Raw genomic sequence first — 13510 nt, forward strand, 5'->3', positions numbered from 1 at the left:
CAACTCAATATTGAACCCTACGGACTAAGACTGGGGGGCCATTAAAGGTCATGTGCGTGGAAAGGGCGGGCCAACTCAATATTGAACCCTACGGACTAAGACTGGGGGGGCCATTAAAGGTCATGTGTGTGGAAAGGGCGGGGCCAACTCAATATTGAACCCTACGGACTTAGACTGGGGGGCCATTAAAGGTCATGTACGTGGAAAGGGCGGGCCAACTCAATATTGAACCCTACGGACTAAGACTGGGGGGGCCATTAAAGGTCATGTGTGTGGAAAGGGCGGGGCCAACTCAATATTGAACCCTACGGACTTAGACTGGGGGGCCATTAAAGGTCATGTACGTGAAAGGGCGGGCCAACTCAATATTGAACCCTACGGACTAAGACTGGGGGGGGCCATTAAAGGTCATGTGTGTGGAAAGGGCGGGGCCAACTCAATATTGAACCCTACGAACTAAGACTAGGGGGCCATTAAAGGTCATGTGCGTGGAAAGGGCGGGGCCAACTCAATATTGAACCCTACGGACTAAGACTAGGGGGCCATTAAAGGTCATGTGCGTGGGAAAGGGCGGGGCCAACTCAATATTGAACCCTACGGACTAAGACTGGGGGGCCATTAAAGGTCATGTGCATGGAAAGGGCGGGGCCAACTCAATATTGAACCCTACGGACTAAGACTGGGGGGCCATTAAAGGTCATGTGCGTGGAAAGGTAGGGACCAACCAATACTTGGGGCAATATAGTGTGTATGTATATATATTTGTATATTATAAATAGTACCGTGTCTGGGATCTGGATATTAAAGAATGTTCATGATTTATAATATATATATATATATATATATTATAAATTGGTAAACATTCTTTTAATATCCAGATCCCAGACACGGTACTATTATTTCTCTTTCATATCTGCGGTTGATGTTTGTTCATCAGTTAACCACATTACAATGTCTGTGTGCGGAGTCCTCCCAGGTCGGTGGCCCCGATCCATTCATCATCGGCTCTCATTCTGTTTTATTTCAGCTCGTTCCTCAGATGCGGCTTCACCAGCATCCCCTCTGACAGCTTTGCCCCTTCGCAGACGATGCAGATCCTGTAAGTATTATTACTACCATCAGGACTAATTAGTAAGCGTCTAATTCCTCGCTCGTCACAACGTCTTCCAATCTTCTCTCCCGTATTGCACCGTTCGTTTTCCTGTTACATATAAATGGGTTTTTAATGATTTTTGTAATAAGCCAAAGTACGAAATGTGCTTTTAATTTGTGTGATAGTTTGGAGGATATTAATTTTTTAAATGCATTTATTATTCAGTAGAAGAGACATTGCTTTCATAACTTTTTTGTACTTTTTGACATATTTTATCCAAACTTTGTTGGGTTTACGAAGAATGGAAAATAAAAAGAAGCACTCCGCTCCTTCCTCTATAACTCTCCTCTCCTGAAATACTCTGCACTGCTGGAGGACTCCGCTCCTTCCTCTATAACTCTCCTCTCCTGAAATACTCTGCGCTGCTGGAGGACTCCACTCCTTCCTCTATAACTCTCCTCTCCTGAAATACTCTGCTCTGCTGGAGGACTCCGCTCCTTCCTCTATAACTCTCCTCTCCTGAAATACTCTGCTCTGCTGGAGGACTCCGCTCCTTCCTCTGTAACTCTCCTCTCCTGAAATACTCTGCGCTGCTGGAGGACTCCGCTCCTTCCTCTGTAACTCTCCTCTCCTGAAATACTCTGCGCTGCTGGAGGACTCCGCTCCTTCCTCTATAACTCTCCTCTCCTGAAATACTCTGCACTGCTGGAGGACTCCGCTCCTTCCTCTATAACTCTCCTCTCCTGAAATACTCTGCACTGCTGGAGGACTCCGCTCCTTCCTCTGTAACTCCTCTCCTGAAATACTCTGCTCTGCTGGAGGACTCCGCTCCTTCCTCTGTAACTCTCCTCTCCTGAAATACTCTGCGCTGCTGGAGGACTCCGCTCCTTCCTCTGTAACTCCTCTCCTGAAATACTCTGCGCTGCTGGAGGACTCCGCTCCTTCCTCTGTAACTCTCCTCTCCTGAAATACTCTGCGCTGCTGGAGGACTCCTCTCCTTCCTCTATAACTCTCCTCTCCTGAAATACTCTGCGCTGCTGGAGGACTCCGCTCCTTCCTCTATTACTCCTCTCCTGAAATACTCTGCACTGCTGGAGGACTCCTCTCCTTCCTCTATAACTCCTCTCCTGAAATACTCTGCGCTGCTGGAGGACTCCGCTCCTTCCTCTGTAACTCTCCTCTCCTGAAATACTCTGCGCTGCCGGAGGACTCCGCTCCTTCCTCTATAACTCTCCTCTCCTGAAATACTCTGCGCTGCTGGAGGACTCCGCTCCTTCCTCTATAACTCCTCTCCTGAAATACTCTGCACTGCTGGAGGACTCCGCTCCTTCCTCTATAACTCTCCTCTCCTGAAATACTCTGCACTGCTGGAGGACTCCGCTCCTTCCTCTATAACTCTCCTCTCCTGAAATTCTCTGCTCCTTCCTCTGTCCAGTGTACTATCTGTCTGGTATAGGGGTGTGTCCCCGTCCATAGACCTCCATGCACACCAATCACCTGCTCATTGTACTGCATTATACACAACAAAATTCCTCCCATTTTTATGGGTCTTCAAAATCACAAATGTTCTTTATTATAATTATATCTTACAAATTGTAACACATTGTAAATTTCAATGTATCCATGCAGTGTTGTTACATAACATATTTACAATATAAAGGAATTTCACATGTTTACAGAGACTCAGCGTGTACCCGACGCGTTTCGGAGGCTGTAGCTCCTTCTTCAGGGGTAACTGCGTGTATCTGTCTGGTATAAGGTCCTGTTCCCCGTCCATAGATGTCCATTCACACCAATCACCTGCTCATTGTATTGCAGCACAAAATGAACCAATTCTATGTCAGTGGTTCATATAGTGAACTTGGTGTAGAGGACATCACAGAGGACAAGGGGGCGCTCTTTACGTCTGGAGGAAAAGAAATGTAATCTCCAAACACAGAAAGGGTTCTTCATGGTCAGAGCTGTGAGAATGTGGAATAGACTCCCTCCAGAGTTGGTTGTGGCCAGCTCAGTGGATTGCTGTAGGAAAGTCCTGGATTCTTTCTTGGATACACAGAATATAACTGGATATAACATTTATAGGGAAAGTAGATCCAGGGAATATCCGATTGCCTCTCGGGGGGTCAGGAAGGAATTTTTTCCCAGCAGGAGCAAATTGGATCGTGCTTTGCTGGGATTTTTTTTTTGCCTTCCTCTGGATCAACTGTGGGTGTAGGATTATATCTTTTTAATGGTTGAACTGGATGGACTTTTGTCTTTTTTCAGCCAGACTAACTATGTAACTATGTGTATGTCATTTTTCACCTGTAGAGTTGCATCGAACATCTCTTATTGGTACACTCTGCTGTTGATATTCTATGGGGGCTTTTTTTGCCTTCCTCTGGATCACCTGTGGGTGTAGGATTATAACTTTTTTTTTTTTTTTTAACTGGATGGACTTTTGTCTTTTTTTGAGCCAGGCTAACTACAGGTGAAAAATGACATATACATAGTTACATAGTTAGTCTGGCTAAAAAAAAGACAAAAGTCCATCCAGTTCAATCATTAAAGATAAAAGTTATAATCCTCCACCCACAGTTGATCCAGAGGAAGGTAAAAAAAACCCCCATAGAATATCATCAGCAGAGTGTACCAAGAAGAGATGTTCGATGTAACTCTACAGGTGAAAAATGACATATACAGAGTTACATCGAACATCTCTTATTGGTACACTCAGCTGATGATATTCTATGGGGGGGGGGGGGGGGGTTTGCCTTCCTCTGGATCAACTGTGGGTGTAGGATTATAATTTTTTTTTTTTTTTGTCAATGGTTGAACTGGATGGACTTTTATCTTTTTTCAGCCAGACTAACTATGTAACCAGGGGCGGACTGACAACTCATGGGGCCCCCGGGCACTAGGGGATCATGGGGCCCCTGTGTCCTTGCCCAAACTCAAAAAGCCTGTGAAAAAGGTACCAGGGACATCTCATGGGGCCCCCTACGGACCCCGGGCCCTTGGGCAGTGCCTGAGTTTCCAAATGGTCAGTCCGCCCCTGGATGGAACTATGTATATGTCATTTTTCACCTGTAGAGTTACATCGAACATCTCGTATTGGTACGTTCTGCTGATGATATTCTCTAGTCCATACTCTCTGGGTACTTTCATAATCTCATGTCTCAGATCTCCCTCTTTGCAGGTTGTTCACCTCCTGCTCCTTCGATGTGATTGCAGATGACGCCTTTTCAAAACTGAAGCATTTGGAATATTTGTAAGTGGAGCCGACAGTAGACGACGCGTTGTACAAAATCAGTGCGGAGGTAGGAGTGGGGAAGGCTATGTGGACCAGGTTACAGTCTGAGCTCATGACTACGAAGCCGTCTGGCTCTTCTAGGGGAGCAGAAGGGGCAGGACATGGTCTCTGCATGGCCACCAGGGTGACATTTAAAGCCCATTGCACCATAAAGCCACCCTAATTTCCCTTTCTCACTGATACATTTAAAGTTTTCTTTTTTTTTTTTGCAAAATTGCCCAATTTTTGTCACAATTTTGAGAAAATTAAAACTCTGTTTCGCTCATCCGTAAAATCCCCTCAGGCTGACCTAGACTATTTCCTACATGAAGCCGTTAGCTAGAATACTAACAAGGTTCCGAAGAATGTGCAATCAATTTTTTAGATTTCAGTGAAATGTTTTTATTTACTTTTTTTTAGGTTTATCGAAAACAACAGTATCAAATCAATCTCTAGAAATGCGTTTCATGGACTGCGGTCTCTGGTCCACTTGTAAGTACATTAGTAAATATATACAGTGCGTGGTCAATGGTTTGTGGGCACTTGGCCATCACAACTATATGAGAGTTTGGACATCCTATTCCAACAACATAGTCATTAATATGGAGTTCCAGCTCTTTTGGGAAGACTTTCCACATGATCTTAGGGGGTGTCTATGGCATTTTGTGTCCATTTGTGAGGTCAGGTATGGATGTTGTGAAGACCTGGCCCACAATTGGCATCTCAATTCATCCCAAAGGTGTTCAGTAGGGTTAAGGTCAGGGCTCTGTGCAGGACCCTCAAGACCACAAGTTGCTCCACATAATCTGGACAAACTATGCCTTTATGGAGCTCACTCCTGGGAAGACTTTCCACAAGATTTTGGAGGGTGTCTGTAGGAATTTGAGTCCATTTTTTAGGTCAAGTACTGATGTTGGATGAGAACACCTGGCCCGCCTTAAGCATTCCAATGTGTTCCAAAAGTGTTTAGAAAGGGTTGAGGTCAGAGCAGGATGCTTGAGATCAAGAGTTGTTCCATCTTTTAGAAACTATGTCCTTTTGGAGCTAACTCCTGGGAAACTTTTTCTCAAGATTTTAGAGTGTGTGTGGGAATTGTGCCCATTTGTGAGGTTAGATACTGATGTTGGTTGAGAAGACCTGGATCACCATCAGTCTTCCAATTCATCCCAAAGGTGTTCAGTACGGTTGATGCCAGGACACTTGACTTCCTCCACACCCAACTGGTCAAACCATTTCTTTATAGACTTAACCACCTTTGCACTTTTAACATCCTCCAGCCTCCTGGGAAGACTGTTCATAAGATTTAGGAGAGTGTCTGTGAAAATTGTGTCCATTTGTGAGGTCAGGTTCTGACATTGGATGAGAAGACCTGGCTCACAATTGCCATTCCACTTAATCCCAAATGTGTTCAGTACAGTTGATGCCAGGACACTTGAGTTCCTATACATCCAACTGGTCAAACCATGTCTTTATAGACTTAGACCACCTTTGTGGCTATAACATCCTCCACTCTCCTAAGTCTATAAAGACATGGTTTGACCAGTTGGATATATAGGAACTCAAGTGTCCTGGCATCAACCGTACTGAACACCTTTGGGATGAATTGGAAGACCGATGGTGATCCAGGTCTTCTCATCCAACATCAGTACCTGATCTCACAAATGGGCACACATTCCCAAAGACACCGTACAAAATCTTATGGACAGTCTTCCCAGAAGAGTGGAAGATGTTATAGCCACAAAGGTGGTCTAAGTCTATAAAGACATGGTTTGACCAGTTGGGTGTGGAGGAAGTCAAGTGTTCTGGCATCAACCATACTGAACCGTTGCACCTGACTGACCCCTGTGTACAAAGCAAGCTTCATACCGACATGGTGTGACTAGCTTGATGTGGAGGAACTGGAGTGTCCTTTACAGAGCCCTGACCCTCAACCCTATTGAACACCTTTGGGATGAATTGGAATGCCAGATGTGAGCCAGGTCTTCTCATTCAACTTCAGTACCTGACCTCACAAATGGGCACAAATTCCCACAGACACCATACCAAATCTTATGGACAGTCTTCTCAGAAGAGTGGAGGATGTTATAGCCACAAAGGTGGTCTGAGAAGACTGTCCATAAGATTTGGTATGGTGTCTGTGGGAATTTGTGTCCATTTGTGAGGTCAGGTACTGATGTTGAATGAGAAGACCTGGCTCACAATTGGCATTCCAATTCATCCCAAAGGTGTTCAGTAGAGTTGAGGTCAGGGCTCTGTAAAGGACACTCCGGTTCCTCCACATCAAGCTGGTCATACCATGTCATTATGGAGCTGGCTTTGTACACAGAGGTCAGTCAGGTGGAACAGTTCAGTACGGTTGATGCCAGGACACTTGACTTCCTCCACACCCAACTGGTCAAACCATGTCTTAATAGACTTAGACCACCTTTGTGGCTATAACATCTTCCACTCTTCTGGGAAGACTGTCCATAAGATTCTGTACGGTGTCTTTGGGAATTTGTGCCCATTTGTGAGGTCAGGTACTGATGTTGGATGAGAAGACCTGGATCACCATCGGTCTTCCAATTCATCCCAAAGGTGTTCAGTACGGTTGATGCCAGGACACTTGAATTCCTCCACACCCAACTGGTCAAACTATGTCTTTATAGACTTAAGCCACCTTTGCTGTTATAACATCCTCCACTCTCCTGGGAAGACAGTCTCTAAGATTTTGGAGAGTGTCTGTAAAAATTGTGCCCATTTGTGAGGTCAGGTTCTGATGTTAGATGAGAAGACCTGGCTCACAATTGGCATTCCAATTCATCCCAAAGGTGTTCAGTAGGGTTGAGGTCAGGGCTCTGTAAAGGACACTCCAGTTCCTCCACATCAAGCTGGTCATACCATGTCGTTATGGAGCTAGCTTTGTACACAGGGGTCAGTCAGGTGGAACAGAAAGGGTCTACACAAAAACTATTACCACAAGGTTGGAAGCCAACAATTGTCGATAATATTACAACCTACAAAAGATATTAACCGTACCCTTCCCTGGGGAAACCTGTCATCATTTGGAGGGGGTTCGCTTAGGCTAGGCCATAAAGTGTATTTGAAACTTCCAATAGACAGACTTATTCTTCTCATAGCTCCAAGCACTATGGTCTGGAATTTGTCAATAAATGACATTTTCTGTCCTGAACTAGCTTAGTCAAGTTTATGTTGCCCGGATGAGACAAATTTTATGTTTTCTTTTTGCTTTTCCTAAATTTTCCCAATAGGAGCTTGGCTAATAATCATCTGGAGTCTCTTCCTAGTGGGTTGTTTCGGCCCCTGACAGCCATAAAACACATGTAAGTATGAAGCAGTGATTTATTTCCTGTAGAGAACTTGCACAAGTATAAAATATCCAGGGATGATCAGACGTTAGGCCTCGTACATACAATGGGAATATCGGACGAACGATTGACCATCTTTTTTTGCATGTTAGCCACATATCAAAATTGAGGAGGTTACTAAAGTTATGAAAATTCTCATATGACAGTATACAATTTCAGAAAAGATGTCAGGTTTTGTATTGTATTCTTTTGTTTCTGAGCATAATTTATTTATTTCAGGTACTTCTATAGCGCCATCAATGTACGCTGCGCTTTACATATATATTGTATATTCACATCAGTCCCTAACCCTCAAGTGGCGGACTGACAACTCATGGGGCCCCCGGGCAATAGGGGATCATGGGGCCCCTGTGTCCTTGCCCAAACTCAAAAAGGCCTATGAAAAAGGTTACAAGGGGCATCTCATGGGGCCTCCTACTGACCCTGGGCCCTCAGGCAATGCCCGAGTTTCCAAATGGTCAGTCCGCCCCTGGTCCCTAACTCACATTCATACATACACATACTAGGCACAATTTAGATAGGATCCAATTTACCTACCAGCATGTCTTTGGAGCATGGGAGGAAACTGGAGTACCCGGAGGAAACCCAAGCAGGCACAGGGAGAACATGCAAACTCCAGGCAGGTGACGCCATGGTTGGGATTCAAACCAGTGACCCTGGTACTGCCAGGTGGAAGTGCTAAGCATTTAGCCACTGAGCATGTGTGGTTTTGGTCTTCATATACATACATACATACCTATTTATTTAATATATAAATAAATATATTTTAAAAATAATATATATTTATTAAAATATTTATAAATATATTTGTGTTTTTTTTTTTTAACCCTCTCCTCTACTGCAGTGATCTGCGTGGAAACCCCTTACACTGCGACTGTCGAATCAAGTGGCTGGTGCACTGGGTACACGGACCCGGGAAAAACATTGCTCTTTGGCTGCCAATGCCATGCGAGGAAGCTGGCAAAATAAAGGGGCGGACCTTGACTGAATTGTCGGAAAAAGACTTTGATTGCGTCACTGGCAGTAAGTACCTGCTATAGTACGTTGGTATATGGAGACCCTCACCTTGTAATACAACCTATTCAGTTTAAAATGGAAATGAAAGGCAAGTTTGGGTGTAGATATATATCATATAGCCAAAAGTATTGGACCGCCGGCCTTTCCACCCACATGACCTTTAATGGCCCCCAGTCTTAGTCCGTAGGGTTCAATATTGAGTTGGCCCCGCCCTTTCCATGCACATGAACTTTAATGGCCTCCCAGTCTTAGTCCGTAGGGTTCAACATTGAGTTGGCCCCGCCCTTTGCAGCCTATAACAGCTTCAACTCTTCTGGGAAGGCCGTCCACAAGGGTTTAGGAGGGTGTCTATGGGAAGGTTGGACCATTCTTCCAGAAGCACATTTGTCAGGTCAGGCACTGATGTCGGGGGAGGTGTTCTATGGGGTTGAGGTCAGGACTCTGTGCAGGACAGTCAAGTTCCTCCACCCCAAACTGGCTCCTCCATGTCTTTAGGACCTTGCTTTGTGCACTGGTGGGCAGTCATGTTGGAACAGGAAGGGGCCATCCCAAACTCTTCCCACAAAGTTGGGAGCAAATTGTCCTAAATGTCGCCTTAAGAGTTCCCTTCACTGGAACTAGGGGGCCAAGCCCAGCCCCTGAAAAAATGCCCCCACCCCATAATCCCCCCTCCACCAAACTTTACACTTGGCACAATGCAGTCAGGCAAGTACCGTTCTCCTGGCAACCACCAAACCCAGACACATCCATCGGATTGCCAGACAGAGAAGCATAATTGGTCACTCCAGAGAACACATCTCCTCAGCTCTAGAGCCCAGTGGTGGCATGCTTTACACCACGGCATCCGACACTTTGCATTGCACTTGGTGAGGGAAGGCTTGGATGCAGCTGCTCGGCCATGGAAACCCATTCCATGAAGCTCTCTACACACTGTTGTTGGGCTCATCTGAAGGCCACACCAAGTTTGGAGGTCTTTAGCTATTGACTCTGCAGACAGTTGGCGACTTCTGCGCACTGTGCGCTTCAGCATGCGCTGACCCCCGCCCTGTCATGTGACGTGGCCTACCACTTGGTGGCTGAGTGGCTGTTGTTCACCAGTTGCTTCCACTTTGTTATAATCCCACTAACAGCTGAGTGGAATATTTAGTAGCCGGGAAATGTCACGGATGGACTTATTGCACAGGTGGCCACCTATCACGGGACCACGCTTGGAGTCACTGAGCTCCTGAGAGCGACCCATTCTTTCACCAATGTTTGTAGAAGCCGTCTGCATGCCTAGGGGCTTGATTGTATACACCTGTGTCCATGGAGGGGATTGGAGCACCTGAATCACATGATTGGGAGGGGATTGGAACACCTGAATCACATGATTGGGAGGGGATTGGAACACCTGAATCACATGATTGGGAGGGCGGGGCCAATACTTTTTTTTTTCATAAGTGATCACATGAACTTTGTTTTCAGCTGCATACGGGGCCTAGAGAGGTGGGGGAGGAGACTGCAGGGGACGTGCCAGCAAAGGGTGAGGAAGAGCTGTTTGGGGGCATCGGCACAAGCCTCGGCCATTGGAGGAGAGGCAGGCTGTTTGAAATTCAGAATTCGGACTTTCAAAACTTTGAATTCTGAGTTTCTAAATGCAGTACGCTTTGTTAGGAGGGTTGGGATGACTTTGAAACTCAGAAACTGTGTTTACAAAAACTTTTAGGATGGCCCTGGGGTTTTCATACCACTGACTAGAGAAGCCAAACTATTAAAAAAAAAAAAAAAAGTGAAAAAGAAAAAAAAAGTGAAGACACAACTTAGAACATCAAAAACAAAACTAAATAAACCTCCGAGACCATTGCAGCCTTAAAACCACCTTCTCCACTTTGGCTCCAGTAAAGGTCACAGCAATTTCCTCGAAGTGAAATCTTGTCAGTTTTGCTCATCCTGAGAAATCCACCAGAGACTGTCCAACCCAACCGTGTCAGCACAGAGAATGAAATATCCTCTTTATAAAAGCAGGAAAGAGTGACAGCAGAAAAATAACAAAAATAACAAAAATAAAAAGGGGTCTATAGAGGGCCCATTTTATTTGAACCCTTGTCTGCGTATAGATCTATTGTTGTCCCAAGCAGCACATTTAAATTCATTGCCAGTTGGCTGATTCGCTACCTCTGCCTGAAGTCCATTCCACGCATCTACTATTCTCAGTAAAAGAATACATTCTCAGGTTAGATTTGAACTTTCCCACATGGAAGAAAAATATATTTCATTTATATTTTAAAAGTATTCTTCCGAAATATATTGACATATATTTGAAATACCATAATTTTGGCCGTGTCAAAATATATATATATATATATGTGTATTGAAATATATTGAATACGGCTAAAATTATAGTGTGTGTGTATGTGTGTATATATATATATACCAGGGGTGGACTGACAACTCATGGGGGCCCCCGGGCAATAGGGGATCATGGGGCCCCTGTGTCCTTGCCCAAACTCAAAAAAGCCTATGAAAAAGGTACCAGGGGCATCTCATGGGGCCCCCTACTGACCCCGGGCAGTGCCCGAGTTTCCAAATGGTCATTATATACACACATTGGCGGCCGGCGGGAATAATTCCCCTTACACTGGCCGCCGGCGGGAAGAATGCCTTTTACATTGGGGGCCGGCGGGAAGAATGCCTTTTACATTGGGGGCCGGCGGGAAGAATGCCTTTTACATTGGCGGCCGGCGGGAAGAATGCCCCTTACACTGGCGGCCGGCCAGGAAGAATGCCCCTTACACTGGGGGCCGGCAGGAAGAATGCCCCTTACACTGGGGGCCGGCGGGAAGAATGCCCTTTACTTGGCGGCCGGCGGGAAGAATGCCCCTTACACTGGGGGCCGGCGGGAAGAATGCCCCTTACACTGGGGGCCGGCGGGAAGAATGCCCTTTACTTTGGCGGCCGGCGGGAAGAATGCCCCTTACACTGGCGGCCGGCGGGAAGAATGCCCCTTACACTGGGGGCCGGCGGGAAGAATGCTTCTTACACTGGGGGCCGGCGGGAAGAATGCCCCTTACACTGGGGGCCGGCGGGAAGAATGCCCCTTACACTGGGGGCCGGCGGGAAGAATGCCCCTTACACTGGGGGCCGGCGGGAAGAATGCCCCTTACACTGGGGGCCGGCGGGAAGAATGCCCCTTACATTGGCAGGAAGAAGTTTTAATCCTTATGCTGCTAGTATTAATAAATAGATAGGAAGATATATATTTAATTGCTTTAAAACTTTTTTTTTTTGTACATTTCTTCAGTTTATTTCGGCCAAAATGATATTCTACATCCCAGGAGTGTTTGTGGCATTTTTTTTCCTTTCATCTGGAGGAGGGGCTCTCTAATCTAAACACAGCCTCCTGCATTTATGCCAGAGCTAAGGGCAGGTGGATTCCAGGAAGTAAATGCTACATCAATCATCTGCCCTTACTCAAGATGGCTGCAGCTTAAAATACTAGGGGTGGTTTTTGAAAGTGATTTCTCAACAAAATAAAGCATGGAGACATGGATGGATGGATGGATGGATGGATGGATGGGGGAGTCGCAAACACATTAAGTATTTAAGCATTTCTTAACACTTTTTTTGGTTACTTGACTATTTTTGAGATGTATTTGCTATGAATTATTTTAAGGCAAAATTCATGCAGTATTTATCTTTTAGTGAATGGACCTCAGTATTCTAAGTTAGATAACGTGTCATTTTATTTATTTTTTTTAATTTGAATTAAGTGGGGAAAGATTTAGAAACCTCATCAGTCTGGCACAAGAAGTGGGCACTGGGGTACAAAAGCCAGATACAAGTGAAACTCCCCCCCCCAAAAATTACCTTTTAATCAGCATGATGTACCTTGTGTGAGTTCAGAATGTTCCAGTACCTCCAATTTGTCCCCCTTAGTAATTTGGGGTTCTATGTTGATTCTGTAGACATTATCCAGAGATGGACCTTCAAGTTTCCTTCCTTGTCTGTGAAGGCCTTTGAGTACCAGTCAGAGCAATACGTGGTGATCACACATCCCTTCGAGGGCCGCTGCACTTCCTGGAGTGGGATTATGTGGCCTATCAATTCAGACACTTTGACAGCATTAAAGGTACATTCCCTCCCTTTCTCCCCTCTCTCACCCCAACTCCCCCCCTCTCTCTCTCACCCCCAACTCCCCTCCCCCCTCCTCCCCCACCTCTCTCACCCCTCCTCCCCCCCCTCCCTTTCTTCTCCCTCCCCCCTCCCTTCCCCTCCCCTCCCTTCCCCTCCTCCCCTCCCCTTTCCCTCCCCCCCTTTCCCTCCCCCCCTCCTCCCTTCCCCTCCCTCCCTTCCCCTCCCCCCCTCCCTCCCTTCCCCCCTTCCCCCTCCCCTCCCCTCCCCTCCCCTCCTCCCTCCCTCCCCTCCCTCCCTCCCTCCTCCCCTCCCTCCCTTCCCTCCTTCCCTCCCTCCCCTCCCTCCCTTCCCTCCCTCCCTTCCTCTCCCCCCCTCCCTCCCTTTCCCCCCCTCCCCTCCCTCCCTTCCCCCCCTCCCCCCCCTCCCCCTCCCCCCCCTCCCCCCCTTCCCTTCCCCCCCTCCCCCCCTTCCCCTCCCCCTTTCCCCTCCCCCCCTCCCCCCCCTCCCCCCCTTCCCCTCCCCCCTTTCCCCTCCCTCCCTTCCCCTCCCCCCTTTCCCCTCCCTCCCTTCCCCTCCCCCCTTTCCCCTCCCTCCCTTCCCCTCCCCCCTTTCCCCTCCCTCCCTTCCCCTCCCCCCTTTCCCCTCCCT

The 13510-nt window shown here is 46.7% G+C and overlaps 1 pseudogene across 1 annotated transcript in view; it reads left to right on the forward strand.

Moving 5' to 3' along the window:
• Nucleotides 1-12857, forward strand: part of LOC149427626 (leucine-rich glioma-inactivated protein 1-like) — a 34671-nt pseudogene extending 21814 nt beyond the window's left edge. The window contains exons 4-9 of the transcript XR_016311239.1: nt 1028-1099; nt 4272-4343; nt 4785-4856; nt 7616-7687; nt 8577-8755; nt 12694-12857. The product of XR_016311239.1 is annotated as a leucine-rich glioma-inactivated protein 1-like (transcript). The remainder of the gene's footprint in view (nt 1-1027; nt 1100-4271; nt 4344-4784; nt 4857-7615; nt 7688-8576; nt 8756-12693) is intronic.
• Nucleotides 12858-13510: the final 653 nt, after the last annotated feature.

Source organism: Staurois parvus, unplaced genomic scaffold, assembly GCF_062004578.1.
Source record: "Staurois parvus isolate SC_StPar_1 unplaced genomic scaffold, SC_StPar_1.0 ptg003603l, whole genome shotgun sequence".
NCBI classification, from domain to species: Eukaryota; Metazoa; Chordata; class Amphibia; order Anura; family Ranidae; genus Staurois; species Staurois parvus.